Raw genomic sequence first — 24,690 nt, forward strand, 5'->3', positions numbered from 1 at the left:
CACCCATAACTGGGGTGGGGGGACGTCTTCGCCGGTTCCCGGATCCATGGGTTTCCAGAATCCCGGACAAGTGGGTTTGCGAAGTCATAAGGTCAGGGTACAAGATCGAGTTTCGATCTCTCCCACCGGCGCGATTCTTCCCTTCCAATATTCGACTATCCCCGGATCGTTTAGAAGATCTGCGGAGAGCAGTCACGGATTTACTACAACAAGGAGTGGTAGTCCACGTTCCTTGGACAGAACGTTTTCAGGGGTTTTTTATTCAAACCTATTTACAATACCCAGGAAAGAGGGCAAAGTGCGTCCAATTCTGGACTTAAGGGCACTCAATTCTTTTGTCAACATAAGATTCAGAATGGAGTCCATTCGCACAGTAGCAGCCTTCCTGCATCCAGGGGATGTCCTAGCGTCCATAGACATCTAGGACGCATATCTTCACATTCCCATTTTCGCAGGACATCAGCGGTTTCTACGCTTTTCCGTAGAAGAGAACCACTATCAGTTTGTGGCGTTACCTTTCGGTCTCGCCACGGCTCCTCGGGTCTTCACGAAGGTGTTGGCCCCAATGTTGGCACTACTGCGCCAAAGAGGCATATCGATTCTTGGTTACCTAGACGATCTTCTGCTTCATGCAGAGTCTCCTCAGACCTTGCTACAAAACATAGAAATTACTATGATTTCTTTACAGGAATTCGGGTGGCTGGTGAACCAGCAAAAGTCATTTCTGGTTCCCACCCAGAGGCTCGAATATCTGGGTCTAATTCTAGACACAGTCAGGACAAGAGTTTTTCTTCCGGTAGGGAAACTCCGAAAGATTCAATCAGCAGTCCAGTTGTTACTATCCAACAGCTGGTCTTCCCTTCGGACTTGCATGAGGGTTCTGGGGTTGATGGTGGCTTCCTTCGAAGCAGTCCCATTTGCCCAGTCCCATACCCGAATTCTTCAGCAAGAGATTCTTTTCAGATGGAATCGGAATCCGGAATCCCTGGACAATAAGATCCGATTGAGCAAACAGACCAGAGAGTCTCTGGTCTGGTGGCTTCGGTCTCCGATGCTCAGCCAGGGAAAGTCATTTCTGCCAATATATTGGACGATAGTGACCACGGATGCCAGTCTATCCGGATGGGGAGGAATTCTCGGTCCGTTATCTGTCCAGGGACTTTGGTCCCCGGAAGAATCCAGGTTGCCGATAAATGTATTGGAACTGAGAGCGATCAGACTTTGTCTGATTCACTGGACCGAGCAGCTCCAGGGCAGCCCGGTTCGGATCCAGTTGGACAACGCCACGGCCGTGGCTTATGTCAATCACCAGGGGGGCACCAAGAGTGTCCGAGCGGCCAAAGAAGTGGCTGGCATTCTTCGCTGGGCGGAACGATTTGTTCCAGCTATCTCTGCGGTGTTCATTCCGGGGGTGGAAAATTGGCAGGCAGATTATCTCAGCCGTCAGACTCCGGATCAGGGGGAATGGTCCCTCCATCCAGAAGTTTTCCACCAGTTGTGCCTACGTTGGGGCACCCCGGATGTGGATCTGTTGGCATCACGATTCAACAGAAAAGTACAGAGATTCGTGGCTCGCTCCCGCGATCCTCTAGCAGAGACCGCAGACGCACTGGTCACCCCGTGGGGGCAATACCAGCTAATGTATGCCTTCCCTACTCTTGGGTTACTGCCAAGACTTCTTCGCAGGATAGAGGAGGAAGGAATTCCAGTAATCCTGGCAGCTCCGGACTGGCCTCGTCGAGCTTGATACGCCGACTTGGTCAGACTGGTGGCGGACGTCCCGTGGAGACTTCCTCTCAGGGAGGATCTACTGTCTCAGGGAACCGATCTTTCATCCTGCTTTACGATCGCTGGTTTTAAACGGCCTGGTTATTGAGACCCAGGTGCTGAAGGACAAGGGATTGTCAGCTTCAGTTATTCCTACTCTAGTTAAAACAAGGAAAGCGACTTCCAGAAAGATTATCATCGTACATGGAAGTCTTATATTGTGTGGTGTGAATCCCTTGGGTTCCATCTACATCTTTATTCGGTAGTCCGAATATTGGCCTTTCTGCAACAGGGAGTTGAGCAGAAGCTGGCCTTGAGTGTTATCAAGGGTCTGGTTTCAGCATTTGCTATCTTCTTTCAGAAGCCTTTGTCTACTCATTCCTTGGTGCGGAATTTCATCCAGGGGGTGCGACACCTGGCTCTGCCAGTGCACGCGCCGTTACCATCCTGGGATCTTAATTTGGTGCTGTCGGTTCTTCAGACACCTCCCTTTGAAAATATCAGGGAGATTCCCTTGCTTACTTTATCCCAGAAGGTGGTCTTCTTGGTGGCTATCACTTCTGCACGCAGGGTGTCAGAACTGGCTGCATTATCCTGTTGTTCTCCAGATCTGGTGGTTCATAGGGATAAGGTTGTTCTTCATCCGAATCCATCCTTCCTTCCTAAGGTGGTTTCAAAGTTTCATTGAATGAGGACAGTGTATTGTCCTTCCTATGTCCTTAGCCCAATCATCCTCGAGAATTGCGTTGCATTCCTTGGATGTAGTTCGGGCGATCAGGATATATTTGAATACTACGGATTCAATTTGTAAGACGGATTCACTGTTTGTGATCACGGATGGCCCTAAGAAGGGGTTGCCTGGGGGGCGTGACCGGATGTAGAGCGGACCAGACGTGCCTGCCTGGAACTCCGGGGACCCTGCCTAATCCTTCGCTTCTCTCATCCTTCACCCCGCTTCTACCTGCCGTTACCGGACCTGTGGAGGGTCGGGACACCCGTGAGCTACGTCCGACATGCCTGGGAAGGGCAAATCCGCGGCCGCCGCTGCGAAACAGAAGCCGGCCTCCCCGCCGGCGGTGCCTCCGGACGCCATCTTGGAAGGCCTGCGTGCTCTACTCACCAACATGGAGCTCCCGGCGGAATCTGTTGCTGCTCCATCTGCATCCATCCCGGCCCAGGCAAGTGACACTGTCATGATTTTATCTGCCATTGAGCAGAGTAAGACTTCCTTATTGGCCAGGATTGATTATTTGGCGGAGGAGTGCAATCTTATCCGGGCTGACTTGGACAAGATTAGGGGGAGGCTTACGGACACTGAACATCGTATCTCCTCGGCTGAGGACCTCACTACCCAGCACTCTGCCTCCCTTTCCTCCCTTCAGCACACAGTTCAGATGCTATTAGCTAAGGCGGATGATGCCGAAAACCGCCAGCGGCGGAATAATGTGCGGGTGCTGGGACTGCCTGAGGGGGCTGAGGGGGATAGGCCTGCTGATTTTGCCGAACGTTTTTTCAAGGACCTCCTGCACCTTACTGACCTGGCTCCCACCTATGTCGTTGAGAGGGCACATAGAGTCCCTACAGGCCGTGTGATCCCTGGGGCCCCCCCTCGCCCCTTCTTGGTCCGCTTCCTGAACTATCGTGACAGGGACCGTATACTGAGTGAGGCCCGCAAGCATGACACTTTGCCTTACGGAAACGCTGCAGTTCATCTATACCCTGATTTCTCTGCAGAGCTTCAGAAAAAGAGGAAGACCTTTAATGATGTGCGGCGGAGGCTCCGTGAAAAAGAAATCAAGTATTCCATGCTCTATCCCAGCCGACTCCGTGTGCAACATGCTGGCTCTGTCAAGTTTTTTGATTCTCCTGATGACGCGGACGCTTGGTTGCTCAGCCTGCGGTGAGCTTCCTTGTCCCTACTCTGTTGGCCTTGCTGGCCGGACTCCCTGTTCCCCCCTCTGTCCCCCCTTTTTGAGTTGTCTTATTGGACTGTGACTGGAGGGGACTCCCTCTCCCCGGATGCTCTCTGACTCTCCACATCAATGCCCCTGAGTAGTTTTATTTTTTGCCCTTGTTTTTTGCTATTTTCCCCCTTTCTACATATGTGTCCCTGGAGCTGGGGCTGGTGACGGCCTCTGTTAGACTTTTCCCACAAGATTGCTGTTCCTGGTCCTTGGGACTGTTGGGACCGTCGGCCGGCCTTGCCTCTGGTTAGCCCTCCGGCTACTCCCCTCCTGGCCTAGTGCCAGATGACTATTGGCTGGGCATTTTCCTAGTCGATAGTGTGTTGTTTTTTCTTCTAGGTTTTTGGGATGAAGTTGGCCTGTAGCACTGTTGCTCTCTGGCTGACAGGGGTTTCTATGTGTTCTTGTTTATTGTCTTTTCTTTTTTTTCTTTTTTGGTTTTTGGCTGCATACCCGTACTGTGTTTTACTATTCATTGTGCAATGTGCTATTTCACTGTGTGTCGCTGACTCCTTGTGGGTCGCTGTCCGAGCTGCTTGCTTCCCTGCACTAGATACTGAGGGGTGGCGTGGTTGGTCTCTCATCTGGCCCCTGGCTCCCCCGCCGCTGTTCCTATTTCTCCTGCCCCATTTTCTCTCCCAATGCTATGGCTGACCGCATTAGGGTGCTATCTTGGAACGTGCGGGGCCTAAATAGCAAGTTCAAGCGTGCTTTGCTATTCAAATATCTCCAATCCTCTAAACCACATGTGGTCTTCCTCCAGGAGACTCACCTGACGGGGAGTGCTGTATTGGCACTACGCAGGCGCTGGGTGAGTCATACCTTCCACGCCACCTACTCCACTTACGCCAGGGGGACCTCCATTTTGGTACATAGGGCCCTGCCCTGTCGTGTTGAGAGGGTTATAACGGATCCCAAGGGTCAATATGTTATCCTAGCTCTTGAGATTGCGGGTAAACTGTTTATTTTTGTCAACGTGTATGTCCCCCCACCTTTTTCTAGTGCTGTGTTGTACCACATTTATGATCGCTTGGCCGAATTCTCGACCCAGCGCATCTTTGTGGCTGGGGATTTTAACAGCATCCTGGATGGTGACTTGGACACCTCGAATGCGAATCGTCAATCCTGCTCTGAGCTGTGCACCTGGGCCTCGACCTTGCAGCTCACAGAACTGTGGAGGTGGAAACACCCGCAGGATCGGTTCTATTCTCACGTGTCCTCGTCACACCACTCCGGCTCCCGTATAGATCTTGCATTCTGCTCTCCCTCAGTCCTGCCATTTGTGCTGTCGGCCGGCTACCTGCCCGCCGGTCTCTCGGATCACTCCCCGCTTGAGATTCAGCTGCGGCTGGGTGATCCGGGGGAGCGGGGTGGCTGGAGGCTGGGCTGTGGGTGGCTTCAGAATCAGCGGGTGGTGGAGGGGGTGTCTGGTAAGATTGCCCAGTACTGGGGGGTTAATGACCTCACCACATCCGCCTTGGTGTGTTGGGATGCTTTCAAGGCCGCTATTCGTGGTGACTATATCTCCGCTATTAAGGCTGCGCGGGTGGAGTGCGCCTCGGTGAGGACGGATTTGGAGGCAGTGGTTAAGGAGTCCGAGGCTGCGTTTGCCTTGGATCCCTCCCCTGAGGCGTACTCCTCCCTGGCCCAGGCTCGGAGGGCGTTGCACCTACATGTGTCATCGGCCGCTGAGGCGGAGGTGGGGTCGCTGCGGGCCAGGATATTCGAGTCCGGGGACAAGAACGGCAGGCTTTTGGCTAACTTGTCCGCGGACTCTAGGTTCCAGACGGTGGTTCCAGTCATACAGTCTGCGGATGGCAGTGTTCTTCGGGATCCTGCTGATATTCTCCTGGAATTTCGTAATTTCTATGAACGTGTGTACCGGGCGGACCCCCCCCCGCCGGGGGGTCGGGACTTGGGGTCTCTCGGGGAGCTGGCGCTGCCCACTCTGGCCCCGGAGGACGTGGCTCTCCTGGAGGCGGACTTCACGTTGGAGGAGGTCGAGCTGGCTATTCGCTCCCTCCCCCCTGGGAAGACCCCTGGTCCCGATGGCCTGCCGGGGGATTGGTACAAGATGTATATCTCTGAACTAGCTCCTAGGCTTTTGAAGACCTATGCATCTTGCCTTGACTTGGGAGCTCTCCCGGAGTCCATGTCTTTGGCGCATATAGTCCTAATTCATAAACCGGGGAAGGATCCTACTTTGTGCTCGGCCTACAGGCCCATTTCTCTTTTGAATTATGACCTGAAGATACTTACCAAACTGCTTGCTAACAGATTGATGAAGGTCCTTCCCTACTTGGTCAACATGGACCAGACTGGCTTCATGCCAGGCAAATCCACTGATATTAACATACGCAGAGTGTTCACTCATTTGCAGGTCCCAGCGGAGGCTCAGAGTACACGTGTGATGGTGGCACTTGATTTAGAAAAGGCATTTGATTCGGTGGACTGGTCCTACATGATGTTAGTTCTGGAAAGGTTTGGTTTTGGCCCTGTTTTTTGTAAATGGATTGCCATGCTTTATGCTCACCCCAGTGCTCAGATTAAGTTGGGGGGGAGGCTGTCTTGTCCCTTTTCGATCGCGCGGGGCACTCGCCAGGGGTGCCCTCTCTCGCCTGCCTTGTTTTCCTTGGCTGTTGAGCCTCTGGCGGCGGCTGTTCGTGGTTCCGGGGCGGTCGGGGGGATCCGGGTGGGGTCCTTGGAGGAAAAGTTGGCGCTTTATGCTGACGATATTATCCTTTTCCTTCGGGACCCCGGCCGGTCGCTCCGTTCGGCCCTGGATCTGTTGGCAGTCTTCACCACCTTGTCTGGCCTGCGAGTGAACTGGGACAAGTCGCTTATCCTTCCGGTGGACGCGGGGGCCCGTGCCCACGCGGACCCGTCCTTGCCCCTGTGTTGGACAGACAGGCTCAAATATCTGGGCATAGTGATATCCCCTGACATTCGAGACTTTTGTGATCTTAATTTATCTCCCTTGTTGTTGAAATTCGGGACCAAGCTGCGCTCCTGGGCTAATCTCCCCTTGACCCTGATTGGCCGCATTAACCTAGTCAAGATGAAGCTGTTGCCCCCTCTCCTATATGTGCTTCGTCACTCCCCTGTCTGGATACCGAAGGCCGTTTTTCGTCGGCTCCACTCTCGCATCCTTACTTTTATCTGGAATTCTCGCCCTCCTAGACTTCGACTGACGATCCTACAGCGACCCTGGACTCGGGGGGGACTGGCGTGTCCGGATTTTTTCCGTTACTTCGTGGCGGGACTTTTGACGCATGCACACAACTGGCTGATCTCGGATGCCTCCAATGCTGCGGTAGCCCTGGAGGCGGGCCTGCTGGGCTCATATGAGGCTTTACGTAACTTGTTGCTGCGTGGACCGAGGGCCCCGTACCCTGTCACTGTCTCGATGTTGGCAGTGATTAGGGCATGGAAGTTGCAATCGCCCTACATTCGGTTGGGACCTGGTCGGCGTTCCCCGAATTCCCCCCTATGGATGAATCCGGAGTTACCGGAGTTTTTCTCCATCCCGGATCCCTCCGTGTGGGCCTCCAAGGGCATTCTGTCTCTCTCTCACATCTGTCGGGGGGAGGAGCTTGCGTCGTTTGATCAACTGAAGGCCGATTTCTCCCTACCCAATTCCCACTTTTTCAGGTACCTGCAGCTCCGCCATGCCTTCCACACACAGTTCGGTAATTTTTCTTGCGACTTCACGCTAGCTGACTTAGAGGCCATTCTCCGAAACGAGACCTTAAAAAAACCACTCTCCACTATCTATGGTACCCTGCTCCCCAGTGTGCACTCGGGGCTGGAGGTCCTGCAGGCCTTCTGGGTGGCAGAGGTTCCCGGCCTTGATGCGGAGGACTGGGAGGACGTCTGGGATTACCCGTTCCGTCACCTGGTGGCCGCCAGGGACCGCCTTGTGCAGTTTAAAATCCTTCATCGGTTTCATCTAACCCCGACCCGACTGCACAGGGCCTTCCCTGATACGCCTGCGGTCTGCTGGCGCTGCGGAGCGCCGGACGCCGCGTATACACACATGATTTGGCATTGCCCACCCCTGGTGGAGTACTGGACCCGGATTCTGGACTTTGTTGCTCGAGTGACCACCATCCGCGTGCCTCTAAAGCTGGAGTATTGTATTCTGGGACTTGTGAATGATCTGGCCCACTCTGTGGCGTCTCGCACTCTTTTAGGACTTCTGTTGTTCTACGCTAGGAAAATGGTGGTTCTCCACTGGCGGAAGCCTGCTGCACCCACCGTTTCCTCGTGGAAATCTCTTGTGAACTCAGTAATCCCACTTTACAAAGCAACCTATGCTAATAGGGGTTGCCCGCAAAAATTCTCAAAGGTGTGGGACATTTGGTTGGAGTCTGATGATACTACCAATGATGCGGGGGGCCCTGCTGTATCGACTTAGGACCCTTAATTGTATTTGTTATTGCTAATTATTTCCCCTACATGCAGTGGACTCTGTTCAGATCTTCTTCTCTATTGAACTGATGGACCTTCACACAGTGAACGGCTTTCTCCTGTCACCGGGATCCTTGTGCGTTGAACACCCTTATGAAGTAGCAGTTGGGTGCAGCCTTGTTTGGGGTTGTTTTTGCCTTTTTGTTGCTGTGTATTTTTTATTTTATTTTATTTTGTTCTTTTTGTCTTGTTGTTGAGCCAGGGAATGCCCAATGGCTGTGTTTTTGTATGTTGTTCTTTTTGAAACAAATAAAAAGAATTTTCAAAAAAAAAAAGAAGGGGTTGCCTGTTCTGCTGCGACCATCTTTAGATGGATCAGACAGACGGTGGTGTAGGCTTATTTTATCTAAGGGTCGGGATCCCCCGTTCCCTTTTAAGGCGCATTCTACTCGGGCGCTTAGTTTCCTGGACCTTCCGCCATCAGGCGTCAGTGGTTCAGGTTTTCAAGGCGACTGTTTAGTCGTCGGTTCATACCTTTACAATATTGTATAAGGTTTATGTGATGGCATCGTCGGATGCCTCTTCTGGCCGCAAGGTTCCTGCAGGCCACTGTTTGAGGAGACTGTTGGTCTACCTCGAGGATTTGTGGGGTAGGTCTCATCTGTTTACTCGATGAGTCCTTTGATACTTCTGGTTGGGTCCGGTTGGGCCTTCTAGTTTGGATTTTGATTTCGGTCAATCCCACCCCTCATTTGTGGCACTGCTTCTGGATGTCCCAGCTCTTGAGAATCAAGAAGACTACGTCTGTCAATGAGCGATAGAGAAAAATGTATTTTTGTAAGATCTTACCGTAAAATCCTTTTCTCTTAAGCTCATTGACAGACGTAGTACCCGCCCCTCTATCATTGAGTTGGGTTGGGTTAAATTCTCTGTTACTGCTTTAGAACAGAACTGATTCCCTGTAGCAGAGAGAGGGAGGATATACCCTCAGGGACTGCCCCTAAGGTGGAGCCAGAACGTTTTGTCTTTCTGCCTAGTCTTACTCCTGCGGAGACAACCTAACCAGCTCTTGAGAATCAAGAAGACTACGTCTGTCAATGAGCTTAAGAGAAAAGGATTTTACGGTAAGATCTTACAAAAATCCATTTTTTCTGTCAATATGGAATTTTACAAGTATACCGAGTGCTGACCCTACTAACCCAGTCCTATACAGTGGGTGCTCCTTACTACTACTTCCCACAATGCTAGTCATACCTGCCTACCCACTGAAGATGATGTATTTCCTATGTGACTGATATCTCGACAGGTTAAACAGGGAGGCTGACTGATTGCAGTGATGCACAGAGCTCATTTTTAAAGTGATACTAAAGTCTGTTTTTTAACAAAAAAAAAGGGTTATTTACCTGCATTGTGCAGTGGTTTTGCACAGAGCAACTCCAATCCTCCTCTTCTCAGGTTCCTCTTCGGTGCTCCTGGCCCCTCCCTCCTGTTGAGTGCCCCCACAGCAAGCAGCTTGCTATAGGGGCATCCGAGCTGAGCCGCTGCTGTGTCCATTCAGACATAGAGCCGTGGCCCTGCCCTGCCCCCTCTTTTTCCTTGTTGGCTCACTTACTTTGACAGCAGCAAGAGCCAATGGTGCCACACTGCTGTCTCTGAGCCAATAAGTAGGGGAGTCCTGGACAGCTGAGTCTCTCATGCAACATCGCTGGATCTGGATGGGACTGATGCACATAGTTTTTTTTTATCTTAATGCATTAAGATAAAAAAAACCTTCTGACTTTGCAACCACTTTAAATTGTAACAATCGTAAGCTTATTTTAAACAAGCCAATTGGTACATCAGATACGTAAATTTGTGGTAATGGGTACTTTTTTTTGTGTCTGCATATCATGTCTGATGTCTTGAAGAGCACAATGGGGTTCCCCAGATATCTATGCAAAAAATAACTCTTCTGGTCACCAATTCTGGCTTACCCTGTTCACCCCTCACTCCAGAAAGATTTGTCATGGACAGCCCCACTAAGCAAATAGTAAGCCAAAATATGGGGTTAGACAGAGATGGCAAACACAGGTTCTATGAATATTTTGCATATCCATGAGCCCTGGAATTTGAGTTCCAAAGTCATGTTACAGGACATTGAAATGGACATACACCCTCCCTGGAGTAGCCTGTATTCCATGTTGTGTGATTTTTTTTGTTTTCATTGTTTTTTAAGCTCATTTATACACTTTATTGTGAACAATGCAATAGTGACTGAAAAAATCTTTTAATGATACAGTATTAGTGATTTTTATCATTCTGCTTTCAAAATACTGAAAATACCTTTTTAGTTGTAGGAGAAAAAAAAGGCAGCAGGCAGAGGAGACATCAAGTTCAATTTAAAAAGCTTTAACGTTTGTAATCGAATCACAATGGATGTAATTAAAAATAACTGCTAAAAACAGATATACTTATCCCAGTGTGTCAGCTTTTTGAATTGAGCCAATAGTATGTCCGTTTTGCAGGAAAAAGTCTGCCTGCTAGTATGTTCCCCCCCCCCCCCCCCAAGTAGAGTTATTTTTTCCTCTTGCACACAGGAATAAAAAAGCCACATTTTTTACTGATTTGAAATGCGATGCATTGTTGTCTATGGAACAATGTACGCAGCTGAGTAAAGATCACTAATCCTGCAATAAGTACAGAGCCGTAAAACAAAAATAGAAAATTTTGCAGTAATTAACTTGCATACACGAGTTTACTCACCTATTTGCTTAGGCACCTTTACACACCTATACTCAACATTACTTGAGTCATTACACAGTTTTTTTTTTTTTACTCAGGGACTTTAACAAGTAAACATCAGTAAATTATGACAACTGTGTGCAATGACATACATAACATGATTGTACGCAACAAAATTTCAGCCTACATAATTATGTAAATTATCTGGGTACTCTGATAAATACTATCAAATTTAAAGGGGAATTTCACCCAAAAAGGAATTTCCCCTGTACCCAACCCCCCCAGAAACTGGGGATGCCTTCAGAATAGAAAAAGCCGTCCTCTTATTTATTATTATTATTATACAGGATTTATATAGCGCCAACAGTTTGCGCAGCGCTTTACAATGTGAAGGAAGACAATACAGTTACAATACAGTTCAAAACAGGAGGAACTAGAGGGCTCTCCTGTTTGAGAAAGCAACTTTCCTTGGGCTCTAAGCTATAGCCTAAGTCTTCGGTCCTCTTCAGGGCTGCCTGGACCTGGGAAGTTACAGACTAGGTCTGCAGCATGTTGTCCAGAGACTGCAAGCTAGAGTATTTCTGCTTCTCCTCCACGTTTTAATGCGCTCCAGAGTTTCTTCAAATCTACATAAAAGATCATTTTTGTTTGGCTCTTAAATGGCTGCTGTCCCAAGGCTTCTTTGAACCTGTATCCGAGGCGCAGAGGTCTCATGGCTTTAATTCCTCCATGTTCATAGTTCCCAAGCCAAACAGACATCCAGCCTATTGTGGTTCCTGAAAGTTCAGAAATTCAAGCTGGAATCTGCCTGATCAGTGATTGCTTTTTATATGTGGGGACTTCTGGTGTCAGTGGAAATCAAAGATGCTATACATCCCAATTTTCCAGCCCTGCCAATGGTTTCTGCAATTTGTAGTGCAGAATCGCCATTACCATTATTTGTGCTGTTGCCATTTGGCCTGTCCCTGGACCCCAAGGTGTTGACCAAGCTGATGGCTCTAGTTCTGCCATTGTTGAGTACTCGGGTATCCCCATTGTGGAATGCTTGGACAACATGCACTTCAGGGAGCAAACTTGACATCTGTAGTCCCAAGAGTCAAGTCTGCCACAGATGGATCGAACCTTGGCTGGTTCAGCAGGGACTGGCCGAGTCTTGATCCATCTATTTGGGCAGATTAGTTGTACCTAACTCAATCCATTGATCGACTTTGGTACAACCAACCTGTCAGATTTGTTACATGCGATTATGGCCAATGGCTGTAGCCGCTAGCAGTAATTGTTGTATTCTGGTTGCTGGGAATGCCAACAAAATAATATAGCGAGATGAAAGGAGTTGGCAATTTTCTTTCCTTCAACCCGCGCTGGAATGAAAACCAATCAATCTATGGCTTGCCTTAGTCCTCAGTACTGTAAAGTCTCCTCAATCCCAGGTGGAGTCCCTGAAGTCATTAGAAAGTCCCTTTATTTGGGTCTGCGTTATGGGGCAGGGGAAGAGGGTAGCCACCTTCATTGCTATCCCTTTTTTTCAGTTCCACTCCATAGTTGGAAGTGGAAGGTCTTGATAACAGGCGCCAGCCTGTCAGGCTGGAGAGGTGTTCTAAAGAACCTTTTGGTCCAGAGAATGTATTTTTTAGAGGAGGTGGAAGTTGCTGCCCAACATCCTTGATCTTCAGACGATTCAGTTAGGTCTCTTACACTGGTCTGTTTGTCTTCGGGGATCTGCCTGTCAGTGTGCATTCAGACAATGCCACGTCTGTGGTATAGATCAACCACAAACTGGACAGGTTTGTGTCCTGAACAAGGGCTCCTCCTCATGAGTTTGAAATAGCAGCCCTGGTGACTCCTTGGGATCAGTTTTCTAATGTCTGTCTTCTCTGCACTTCAGCTTCTTCCTCGCCTGTTCTGGAGGGTAATAGCAGAGGGCATTCAGATAATTCCATTAACACCTGCTTGGCCAGGAAGAATGTGGGTCTCTTGGTGGTAAGCCTCACATTATCCCAGGTTAGCCAGATTTGCTGTTGCAGAATAAGATTTTCCATCCTTTGTTTGTCTCTGGCTTTGATGGCGTGTTTAAAGCCCAAGTCCTGCAAGATAGAGGTGTTTTTGACTCTTTGACCCCTACCTACCCTCCTCAAGGCAAGAAAGTTGACCTGCAGGAAGGTGTAGTATAATGCATGGAAAGCCCTTTTCACCTGTGTGAGGCTCAAAAGTTGCATCCCCAACAGTTTGTTGTGTAGATAACCTTTCTCCAGTCTGGTATGCACTTGTTTCTGGCATTAAAGTGTAACTACTTTTGCTTAGGAAAAAACAATCCTCTGGGCGATCAAGTACATTGAAATGGTTTTAACAAACTTTGTTTCAGATTCCTAACTGTTTTTTCTCTGAAGGAAAAGCGGTTTGTTGTATGTCTTTTTAGATACGGATTCTGAATGTGAATGACTTTTCATTATTGATCAGCTGATGTACTTGCAGGGTTCTGAGGAGAGTTGCCAGGCCTGCATGCCTTTTAAAAGTGATTACCCTTTGGGAGCATGTCACGGAACCAAAACATTTCACTTAAGTTCATTGATGAACACAGCTCCTGATCATCTTAAACATTTGGGTTATACTACCCCCTACAGGAGTAGGACACTAGGCAGAAAAAAGTCTGGTTGCGCCTATGGGCAGTCCCAGGGCATATACTCACTCTCTCTGCTGTAGGTACTCATTATTTTTTTTTTTTAGGTTTTTTTTTTCTGCCTAGTCAAGAGTAAGGCTGCCTAGTCAAGAGTAAAGACCTAGTTCTTTGCTGGGATCTTTTTTCTCTTTAATTTTTTTTCCTGAGAGATCTACAATCAACTGCCGGGCTGGGTGACGGGCTGGATAATCTAGATCCAGTGGTCACCCCAGTCTGCCTTGGCCAGTGAGCACACGCACACCTCAGCTCCACTCTAGTTGGCCGCGACATAGCCTCACTGGAAGGGGGCTGGCCTGTGAGTTAAACGCCTCGTGAGGTCGCATACGACTGGGTCTCAGCCTGATTCGCCACGTTCCTTCTGGCCAACAGCCCACCATTTCTATGGCGAGGGGTTCTGTCTGGAGTGGTACCTGTCTGGTTCCTGGTATGGTGAGTAGCTGTCCCCCCCCCCTCTCCCCCTGGAGGGTTTTGGGGTGGATGTGGGCCCATCGTTGAGATGGACGGACCCCCGGGTTGCCCTCCTTCCCGTCAGGCACCCCTCTTTATCTGTCTCCCCCATCCTACCCCTCCACTTATGCTGGGGCTGTGTGGGTGGTCTGGTCCACCTCCTGGGGTGGGGCAGGGCGCTAGGGGGGTGCGCCGCCGGCGACAAGACGATCGGCTGTGCGGGGGGGCTGTTTGTACCTGGTGGGGGCTTCTGCCTGGGCCTATCCTTGAGGCCTAGGGATCTCTCCTGGGAGCCTCATGGGGTCACCATTTTCTTGTAGCCTGTGTGCTCAATGCACGGCAGCCATGTTTGTGTAGTCTGGTGGCCATTTTGCGGTGGTTTGCCACTGAAAATAGCGGCGGCCATGACAGTGGAGCCCTCTGGTTGGCAATTTTGGCGGTGGGAGCCCCTTCTCCGATCCATGGTGGCTTTGTTCTTTGGTGCTTCGGCTGGACAAATCCTTCCTCCTCTTGTATTGCACAGTGGTCACCAAGGATGCCAGCCTGTCCAGTTTGGGGAGGCGTCCTCTGCAAATATTCTGCTTAGGGGATATGGACACTGGAAGAGTCCAGACTACTGAATAATGTCTTGGAACTCTGAGCGGTCAGATTGTGCCTGGAACATTGAACGGATAGTCTTCAGGAATGTCCATTGCGTATTCAATCGGACAATGTCAGTCACCAGGGGGGCACAAGAAGTGTCTTGGCGGCTCTGGAGGTAGCCGGCATTCTAAGGTGGGCAGAACAGGTCGTTCCAGCCCTTTCCGCCGTACACATGCCTGGGGTGTAAAACTGGCAGACGGATTACCTCAGTCGACAGGCATTGAACCAAGTGAAGTGGTCCCTTCATCCGGAGGCGTTTAATCAGTTGTGTCCCTAAAGGAGCATCCCCGAGGTGGATCTGTTGGCTTCCCGGCTCAACAGAAAGGTGCAGAAGTTTGTGGCTCAGTCACAGGATCCTCTGGCGGACGCCACAGATGTGCTAGTGGCCCGTGGGGTCAGTATCGTCTGATTTACACCTTCCCTTCTCTCATGCTTCTGCCAAGACTTCAATGCGTGATTGAGACAGAAGGGATTCCGGTCATTTTGGTGGCCCCGGACTTGCCTTGCCGAGCTTGTAACGCTGATCAGGTGCGGCTGGTCGCCTACAATCCTTGGAAGCTTCCTCTCAGGGAGGATCTGCTGTCCCAAGGACCATGTATTCCACGTAGCTCTTCCTAGAAGTAGGTTTCCTAGCTTTTAACAGCGTTGGAAACGCCAACTCATGACAGTAAAGCAGGATGGAAGATGGTCCTCTGGACCTTCAGAGCGCATGCGCCGCTCGCGTCAGCATGCAGCGCAAATATCTCCTAAACCGTGCAGGTTTAGGAGATATTAATTGTACCTACAGGTAAGCCTTATTAAAGGCTTACCTGTAGTTAAAAATCACAAAAAGCGGTATACTACCGATTTCAGTTTTGGGCACCAGTTTTTAAAAAGAAAATCGGGGAACTGGAGAGAGTGCAGAGAAGGGCAACCAAACTGATAAGAGGCATGGAGGAGCTCAGCTACGAGAAATTATTAGAGGAACTGAATTCTCTCTTGAGAAGAGGAGATTAAGGGGGGGGGGGATATGATCAACATGTATAAATACATAAGGGGTTCTTGTAGTGAACTTGGTGTTGAGTTATTCACTTTAAGGTCAACACAGAGGACAAGGGGGCACTCTTTATGTCTAGAGGAAAACAGATTTTCTCTATCGCTCATTGACAGACGTAGTCCTCGTTGATTAATAACAACTCGGGTTATACTGCCCTCTACAGGAGTAGGACTAGACAGGAAAGAAAACATTCTGGCCACACCATAGGGGCAGTCCCAGAGGGTATATCCTCTCTCTCTCTGCTACAGCAAATCAGTTTTTTTCTGTCTAGTTAGGAGTAAGGACCTAGATGCCTTGCTAGGATCTTCGGTCCTGGCAGGAATTTTTCTTAGATTTTTTTTAGACAGCTTTTTTCTCCAGTGTTCCTGTGAGATCTTCAAGCAAGCAAGCTGTAACTGGGCGACGGGCTGGATGTTGAGATCCAGTGGTCACCCCAGTTCAGCCTACGAGCGCGTGCAGGCCATAGCTCCGCGCTGGGTCGGCCGCGACATAGTCCCACTGGACGGGGACTGACCCTGCGAGTTAAACGTCTCGCCTGAACGCCAATGACCAACAGAGTCACGGCGTCCGTATTGGTCGACAGCCCCCCCACCCCGGTGGAGAGGGGTTTTGTCAGGAGTGGGCGCCCGCCTGGTTCCGGTATGGTGAGTAGTATGTTCCCCCTCCCCCCTGTCGGGTTTGTGGTGGACGCGGGCCCCTCTGGAATGGTAGGATGGGTCTCCCCTCTATCCTATAACAGGTCACAGATCCCCCAATTTGAGTGTGATTTTTTGTGAACAAAAACCAGGAGGCTTGGTTTGGGAGCTGACTATCTAAGGTCATTGCAAAACTGTAAGGGTGACTGAAGTCAGTGGCAGTACTATAAGGGGCATTACTATTGAAGTAAAAGGTATCCTACCTGTCAGAGGTGTACACAGGCCGATGCCTAATGGGGAGGTGCCTGAGTCACTGCAGTCCAGATCGCCATTCCTCCAGCAAAGGGTCACTTCGGAAGGACAGAGGGCTGCCTCCCGACGGCCCACGGACCGCATGCGGCCCGCCAGGGTCCTGTACCGCCGGCCAGGCTTATCACCATTCAGGATGAAGGTTGTGGGGCCGAGATACTCCCGCAGGCCGCCAGGCCGAACATAGACATCCCGCAGGCCGCTGCTGGCGCCGCTATCCTATACAGGCCGCCGCCATTGTCTTACAGATCGCACGAGGCCGCCATATTTGCGTAGCCTCGTGTCTCCAGCATGGGGGCGGCCATGTTTGAGGTGACCAAACACCTCGAGGAGCTATGGGGAGGCGCCGGAAGGTGTGCAAAGGGGCGGAGCCGCTCCTTTTACCCGGCATAGCCTCGTGTCTCCAGCATGGGGGCGGCCATGTTTGAGGTGACCAAACACCTCGAGGAGCTAAGGGGAGGCGCCGGAAGGTGTGCAAAGGGGCGGAGCCGCCTCCTTTTACTCGGGAAAGCCAGCCAAAGACTTCCTGTCTGTAATAGACAGTGCTGGAACAGGTTGTATTGAAACTTCTGAGCATCAAGTGGTGAGCCTTGGGGTCTCTCTCTCTCTCTCCCTCTGTAGGGGTCCCTAAGCCCAGGTAACACTGAGGGGCGCTGTGGCGCTGGGGGTCTAAAGAAAAAAAAAACACAATTTTAGTTTTTTTGGCAAATTAATTTTTTACGGCAAGTGTCTGGAATAATCATGGACCCTGTCACACAGGTACCCCCACCTGTTTCCCTCGAAGTGGCCGCAGGACCCTCCAGTTCACAGAGTATGGATGCATTCACAGCAGTTTTGGAGTCTTTGGTGTCTCGGGTGGAGACGGCCTGTCAGGGACGGGGGTCAAGAAAGCGACCCCGCCTACCCCTATGTCATCTGATACTTCAGATTCTGAGATGGTCATTGCAGCTGCAGGTCCCTCTGCAGGGGCTGTTGTCTCAGGTAAAGTTCCCTCAGACAGTGAGGAGGACGTTCCTGCCTCTGCCATAGCACAAGAAGAAGCATTGGTGGACGCACTAGTTGTGGCGGTCCGGGAAACCTTAAGACTTGAGGTTTTTCCGGCAGAGGCTTTGGTACTAGTAAACCTACCAAGACGGCGAAGGTTTTTCCCTTACCCAAATGTTTTGGTAATAAAATTAAAGAGGAATGGGATCATTCAAAACGTACCTTTACTGTTTCCAAGCACATTGCTAGACGCTATCCGTTTGAGGAATCCCTCATTAAGAAATGGATGGTACCACCAGTGGTGGATCCACCTATTTCCAGACTGAATAAAGCCACTGTTATCCCGTTGGAGGACGCTTTGTCCTTTAAGGATCCGGTGGATCGGAAGATGGAAGCGGAGTCCCGCACTATTTTTTCCCTGATAGGGTCAGCCTTTAGACCAGTGATTGTCATTGGTTTAGTTTCACAGACATTAACGGAATGGGCAAGATTGGTACGCCATGACCTAAAGGGGAAAGGTATCCCCCAGGCAGCATCTGATTTGATGGAACAAATTATACAAGGACTGCAGTTCGTCTGTGACGCAGCCCTGGATGCCACCCCCTTGTTAGGGCATGCATCTATGTCAGCGGTAATCCTCAGACGTGTGCTGTGGTTAAAATGCTGGTCAGCGGATCTAGGTTCCAAAAAAGCCTTGGCGAATCTCCCCTTTCAGGGGAATCGCCTATTTGGGGCCACCCTAGATGAGATCATTAAGGATGTCACTGGGGGCAAGAGCACTTTTTTGCCGCAGGCTGCTAAAGCTAAAGGACCTCGTAACAAGCGTGGACCTTTCTTTGCCGCTCATAAAGGGTTCGTTCGCTCCGCTGGGGCGAGCGGGAAAGGCAAGGCCCCTCTAGGAGGGTTCAAGAGGCGCTGGTCGGGCAAACAAAAGGCCGACTCAGCCAAACCTGAAGTTAAGGCTAATACAACCTGAAGGTGCGCCCCCACCCGGCTTGAGGGTGGGGGGACGTCTTAACCGGCATTCAGAGCTAGAGCCTTCCTGAATCTCGGACTAAGGGGTTCAGGAGATCATACGATCAGGACACAAGATCAAGTATCGATCACTGCTACCGGTGCGATTCTTCCCTTCCAACATTTAGGTGCTACAGGGAGCGGTAGTTACCGTTCCCTGAACAGATCATTTTCTTTACCTTTTCCAAAGATTAGTCTCAGTTCCCTACAGGAATCGGATCCGGTTGAGCAAACAGACCAAGGAGCCTCTAGTCTGGTGACTTCGGTCTCTAATGCTCAACCAGGAGAAATCCTCACTCCTGATAAGAATCAAGTTTCTGATAAATGTGTGGCAACAGAGAGCGATCAGACTTTGTCGGATTGCCTGGACCAAGCAGCTCTAGGGCAGCCTGGTTCGGATCCAGTCAGACAATATCAGGGTGATGACTTAGGTCAATCACCAAGGATTTCACCATCTGTGTCTTCATCAGAGCATCCCGGAGGTGGATCTGTTGGCATATCGGCTCAACCGGAAGGCGCGGAGGTTGGTAACGCGCGGCCGCGATCCTCTAGCGGACGCAGCAGACGCGCTGAACGGCCTACAAAGGCAGTATCAGCTACTATACGTCTTCCCCCCCTCTCAAGTTGCTGCTGAGATTTCTCCGCAGGATAGAGATGGAGGGAACTCCAGTTATCCTGGAAATTCGAGGCTAGCCTCGTCAGGCCGACTTGGACATGCTAGTCGCGAACGCTCCTTGGAGACCTCCTCTCAGGGAGGATCTGCGGTCTCAAGGACCGATCTTCCATCGTGCTTTACAGTCGCTGGTTTTAATGGCCTGGCCATTGAGACCCAGGTACTGAAGGGCAGAGGGTTGTCGGCTTCAGTTATTTCTACTCTAATTAAAGCAAGGAAAGCGACTTCCAGCAAAGTCTATTATCGCACATGGAAGACTTATATTGCGTGGTGTGAATCTTTGGGATTTCCCCCACGTACCTATTCGGTGACCCGAATCTTGGCTTTTCTGCAAAAGGGTTGAGCAGAAACTATCCTTGAGCACCATCAAGGGTCAGGTTTCAGCATTAGCAATCTTCTTTCAGAAGCCTTTGGCTACTCATTCCCTGGTGCGGAATTTCATCCAGGGGGTGCGGCACTTGGCTCCGCCAGTCCGCGCGCCCTTACCACCTTGGGATCTTAATTTGGTTTTGTCGGTTCTGCAGAAACCTCCCTTTGAAAATATCAGGGAGATTCCCTTGCTTACATTATCTCAGAAGGTGGCCTTCTTGGTGGCTATCACTTTTGCACGCAGGGTGTCAGAACTGGCTGCATTATCATGCCATTCCCCATATCTAGTGGTTCATAGGGATAAGGTAGTTCTTCATCCAAAGCCATCCTTTTTTCCTAAGGTGGTTTCAGACTTTCATCTGAATGAAGATATTGTGCTACCTTCCTTGTGTCCTCAGCCCAATCTAAAGTTGATGTGATGGCATCGGCGGATGCCTCATTTGGCCGCAAGGTTTTGCAGGCCGCAATTTGAGGAGACCGGTGGTCTACCTCGAGGGTTTTTTTCCGTTGGAATTTCAGTTGAGTCTCATTGTGTGATTGATGAGCCTTTAAAACTTCTAGTTGGCACCGGTTGGGCCTTCTAGATTGGATTTTGATTTCCATTTTCCCACCCCTCATTTGTGGTACTGCTTTGGGACGTCCCGAGTTGTTATTAATCAACGAGGACTACGTCTGTCAATGAGCGACAGAAAAATTGATTTTTGTAAAATCTTACCGTAAAATCCTTTTCTCTTAAGCTCATTGACAGACGTAGTACCCGCCCCTCTGTTTTTGAGTTGGGTTGGGTTAAATTCTCTAAACACTGCTTTGTGACATAACTGATTTGCTGTAGCAGAGAGAGAGAGGATATACCCTCTGGGACTGCCCCTAAGGTGTGGCCAGAATGTTTTCTTTCCTGTCTAGTCCTACTCCTGTAGAGGGCAGTATAACCCGAGTTGTTATTAATCAACGAGGACTACGTCTGTCAATGAGCTTAAGAGAAAAGGATTTTACGGTAAGATTTTACAAAAATCCATTTTTATCTCCAAATACGGAAAGGTTTCTTCACCGTAAGAGGTGTGAAAATGTGGAATAGACTCTTCAGAGGTGGTTCTGGCTAGCTCACTAGATTACTTTTAAAAAGGCCTGGATTTTTTCCTGGGTGTACAATATAAATGGGTACTAATATTCATAGGTAAAGTTTATCCAGGAAATATCCGATTGCGTCTCGGGGGAATCAGGGAGGAATTTTTTTCCCCTGCTGTAGCATTGGATCATGCTTTGCTGGGGGTGTTTTTGCCTTCCTCTTGATCAACTGCAATTATAGGATTGTGTATATTGGATTGTTTTGTTGAGTTTTCTTTACGTTTTTTTTTTTTTTTTTTTTTGGTTGAGCCAGATGGACTTGTCTTTTTCCAACCTGGCTATGTAACTAGTTCGGTCTTGTCCTCCGGAAAGGTCTTTTTCCCTTCCAACCTGCGCTTGTCTCCAGATCGCTTACGGAGTCTCTTTGGGGCAGTGCAAGACTTGTTACTTTAAGGGGCGATTGTTCCAGTTCCGACTTCTGAATATTGTCAAGGATTTTTTACTCAAACCTCTTTACAGTCCCCAGGAAGAAAGGCAAGGTACGTCCAATTTTGCTGCTTTGTGCGAGTACAGAAGTTCAGCATGGAGTCCATCAGTGGCGGCCGGTGTACTGAGGGCGCAGGGGCGCCGCCCCCATCCATGCGTCGGACGCATGGAGTTCAATGGGGCTTTTTCTTTTTTGGCATCAGCTGATTAGAGCCAGAGGCTCTAATAGGGCGATGCAAAGGGTGGACCTGGGGCGCAGAGCAGTGCGTCCCGAGCCCACCTATTGTGTGACAATAGCGAATAAAAATTCGCTATTGTCACACCGATCCTCCTCCTGGCCAATCAGGAAGCGTGTCCGATACGCGCTTCCTGATTGGCCGCAGGGCAAACCCCATGTCGTTGGCCGAGGAGGAGGCGGGAGGACTGGAGGAGACGCGCCGCCGGGACCGAGGAGAAGCCGACGCCGAGAGACTGATGAGAAGCCGCCGCTGCTGCTCCAGGTAAGTAAGGGGGCACGCACACTGATCTCTGCATTGGGGGCATGTATGCTGGTCACTGCATTGGGGGCATGTATGCTGGTCACTGCATTGGGGGCATGTATGCTGGTCACTGCATTGGGGGCATGTATGCTGGTCACTGCATTGGGGGCATGTATGCTGGCCACTGCATTGAAAGGGGGCATGTGCGCTGGTCAATGCATTGAAAGGGGGCATGTACGCTGGTCACTGTGAATTGAAAGGGGGCATGTACGCTGGTCACTGTGAATTGAAAGGGGGCATGTACGCTGGTCACTGTGCATTGAAAGGGGGCACACTATACCTTAATTACTGAAGGCCCCTTTCACACTTGCGACCTCAAAGTCATGCAATTTTTTTACAGCGTTTTTTGCCGCAAAGCAATGCCTTTTACATTTTTCTGTTTGCGCCCCCCCCCCCCAAAAAAAAAATTTTGAGCAACAGGCGCCACTGGAGTCCATTCACATGGTAATGGCTTTTTTCTCACTTCTATTGACATCAGAGACGCCTACCTGCACATTCTAGAATGTGCTGGTCGGCAGCGCTTTCTCTGTTTTGCCATGGACGAGGAGCATTATCAGTTTGTGGCGCTGACCTTTGGTCTCCCCTCCACACCTCGGGTCTTCACAGGAGTGTTAGCCCCGGTGCTGGCATTGTTTGAGTTAGCTGGGGATCGTGGTACTGGGGTACCTGGACTATCTTCTGCAAGCAAGAGTTTCCAACTCCTCTGATGGACTTCTGCTTTGGTTCTGTCCACAAAAACTGGACTATCTGGGTCTGACTCTGTCTTCCTCTGGAAACTCTCCAGATATTGCAGGAGGCAATTCAGCTGCTGCTGTTGTTAAGCAAACTGTCATACCTCTGGGGCTTGCGTGCACGTGCTGTGCCTGATGGTGTCCACTATCAAGGCAGTCTGTTTGCACAGTTCCACACAAGATCTCTGCTCAAGAGTTTCTGGTGAAATAGATCAAGGATCCACTGTCTCTAGTGGTGGCTTTGCTCTCCAGCTCTTCGACAGGGAAAATCCTTCTCCCCTGTACATGACGGTTGTCTCCATGGAAGTCAGCCTGTCCAGGTGGGGAGATGTCCTCGGTTTAGACGTGCTCAGGCGGTATGGACTCTGCAAGACCCCAGACTGCTGATTAGGGTACTGGAACTCTGAGCGATCAGTCTTTGTCTGGCTCATTGGACAATAGTCTTCAGGGGTGTACGGTACAAATTCACTCGAACAATGCCACGGCAGTAGTCTGTCAATCACCAAGGGAGCACAAGAAGTGTCCTGGCGGCTCGGTAAGTAGCTTGCATCCTAAGGTGGGCTGACTGATTCGTTCCAGCCCTCTCAAACTTCTGTCACGACTCCTATGCAGGATTCAGGCAGAAGGGATTTGCCGGTCTTGGTATACTGATCTGGTACGGCTAGTCGCCAATGCTCCTTGGGAGACTTCCTCTCTGGGAGGATCTGCTGTCCCAAGGACCAATCTTACATCCTGCTTTACAGTCGCTGTCTTTAACGGCTTGGCCAGGTGCTGAAGGCTGGAGGTTTGTTTGAATCAGTGATTCCTACGCTGTTAAAAGCTAGGAAATCTGTCTGTAGGAAGATCTACCATCGTACGTGGATGATGTACATTGTGTGGTGTGAGTCTCTTGGGGTTCATCCTCGCTCCTTCTCGGTGGATTGGATCTTTACCTTCCTTCAATGGGGGAGTTCCTCAAAATTTGACCTTGTGTACCATCAAGGGCCAGGTATCAGGTTTTGGTGGTCTTTTTCCAAGGACCTTTGGCCACACACTCGCTGGTGCTTACCTTTTCTTCATGGTGTCCAACATTTGGTTCCTTCAGTGCGGGCTCCATTGCTGCCCTGAAATCTTAATGTGTTGCTTTCAGTTCTACTGAAGCTTCGCTTTGAAAATATTTGAGAGGTTTCCCTGCTTATGCTGCCCCAGAAGGTGACCACCTTGGTGGCTATCACCTCTGCATGTAAGGTGTTGGATCTGACGGTGTTATCCTGTCCACCTTATGGTGATTCACAAGGACAAGGTGGTGCTTTTGCCTCTGTCCGTCATTCCTTCCTAAGGTGGTCTCTGACTGTCTTTTGAATGAAGACATTGTGTTGCCTTCCGTGTCCCAGTCCTAAACATCTGGGAAAGGCCTTGCATGTCTTGGATGTGGTCCGGGTAGTTAGGGTGTACCTGGCAGCTACAGAGTCTTATAGGAAGTCAGACTCTCTATTTGTGCTCTTCAGATGCCCAGATCCTCGATGGCAGCTGCCTGCTTCCAAGATCAAGTAAGAGATTACAGATGTACAAGTATGCGGACAGTTATGCCAATATCCAAATAAAAGAATGCAAGTACTAAGAATCAGGGGGGTGCTTTAATCAAAAAAATTCTTAGGAAACCGGAGCTTCACTTAAACTTAATTTGTGTGCTAGACGATTCCAGTTGAATCTATACACACTAAAATATGTTCAAAAATGAAAATGGCTCAAGTGGCCTTTTCTATTCCTGGCACCAAAGGCAGATAAACTCAGTCTGTAAAGAAATTGTAATTGCTGGGTGTAGCCCAGACCTCACATCGGGTATTTTCTTTAATGTGTGATTTCCAGAGTATAATTAGCAGAGTTTTCACACAGCTCCACCTTTTGTTCATGGCACAGAGGATGTTTAATCCCTTTGACACCTTTTTAAAAAAAAAAAAAAAAAATGTTGTTTTCCTTTAAAGCGTTCCAGCAAGTTTATTAAAGTGACTTCAACATCTGCTGCTTTTGGCACAATTGAATGGACAAGTTCTGATATATACATTCAAAGAACATCTTCAAGTAATATATAATAAAACACCTTTTGTATTTCTTAAGTGATGTATTAATTTCTCAACTCAACTGTTGGTTATCATAATAATGTCCTTATGTCGTCATACGCTAAGCCGTAAGTAAAAATTTGGTAGCCAGTAGGAATGCTTTTATATAAAATTGATGATTG

General features: G+C 49.6%; 1 protein-coding gene across 1 annotated transcript in view; it reads left to right on the forward strand.

The window, feature by feature from the left end:
* Positions 1–24,690, forward strand: part of MTREX (Mtr4 exosome RNA helicase) — a 232,204-nt gene that overhangs the window by 206,784 nt on the left and 730 nt on the right. The gene's annotated exons all lie outside the window — the stretch shown is intronic.

The sequence above is a fragment of the Pelophylax lessonae genome, assembly GCF_965119305.1.
Source record: "Pelophylax lessonae genome assembly, chromosome: 1".
In the NCBI taxonomy this organism is placed as follows: Eukaryota; Metazoa; Chordata; class Amphibia; order Anura; family Ranidae; genus Pelophylax; species Pelophylax lessonae.